This window comes from Aplysia californica, unplaced genomic scaffold (genome assembly GCF_000002075.1).
Source record: "Aplysia californica isolate F4 #8 unplaced genomic scaffold, AplCal3.0 scaffold00378, whole genome shotgun sequence".
In the NCBI taxonomy this organism is placed as follows: domain Eukaryota; kingdom Metazoa; phylum Mollusca; class Gastropoda; order Aplysiida; family Aplysiidae; genus Aplysia; species Aplysia californica.
Genome location: NW_004797648.1, coordinates 660,948 through 661,973, shown reverse-complemented (window position 1 = coordinate 661,973; position 1,026 = coordinate 660,948).

Sequence of the window (1,026 nt, the reverse complement as noted above, 5' to 3'; positions counted from 1 at the left end):
TAAAAATAAAAACAAAATCGAAACAATAACAAACATATCATCCAACTGCTGCTGCTGCTTTAGATAAAAAAAAAAGAAAGAAAAGAGCAAAGTATTGTGACGGGCTGGCAGGACACAGCAGTATACAAAACTGCCATTATTTCGTCTCCGCAATATTTATTATGCTTCCATGACGCACTTAGGGAAAGAACACAGTGACACGTGAACACAGTGACCACAGTGACACATGACCACAGTGACACATGAACACAGTGACACGTGAACACAGTGACACGTGAACACAGTGACACGTAACAACTATAATGACAATGATCCCACACATGGAAGGAAGGAAGGAAGGAAGGAAGGAAGGAAGGAAGGAAGGAAGGAAGAAAGGAAGGATGGATGGTAATTAAACAACTGTTGAAAAGAAAAAAAAATCCTTAGCTTTTGCGTCAGTAGTTTGTTACTATGCACTTGAAGTAAAATTTAAAAACCATTATAACAACAAAACACTGAACAAGTATACGCGGTTTCTTTCTTCGAACTAAATAAATCCTGAACTAAAGTCTGAACAGAGGCTGAGAGTACCCATTCCTGTTCCCAGACACATGATAAACAGGTCTCAACTTTGCTTCTGTACACAACAGGCCAACACACATGATACTAAATTTAAATATGTACATGCATAATATCTATAAATATATTTACATAATTATGAACTGGCAATTGTAAGCCACATATTTACAAGACACATCGATAACGATGGTAAAAAATCTTACACGGGCACAAGACATTGTTAACACTGTTAAAAATCTTACTGGAGCACGAGACATTAAGTTAACAAAAGTTAAAAACTTTCTTGGAGCGTGTGTTTCTATAATCTCTGGTGACAGTCTTTGCAGGAAATATTTTCCCGCCGACCGTCTCCCCTCGAGCTGAGAAAATCCTTCTCACACTCAGGAATCTCTTGTCTCCGAGACAAATGGGGAAAAAGATCAGGGTGGGGAAGGTAAACAGATTGAGGAGGATGTGGTGGTGGTTGGG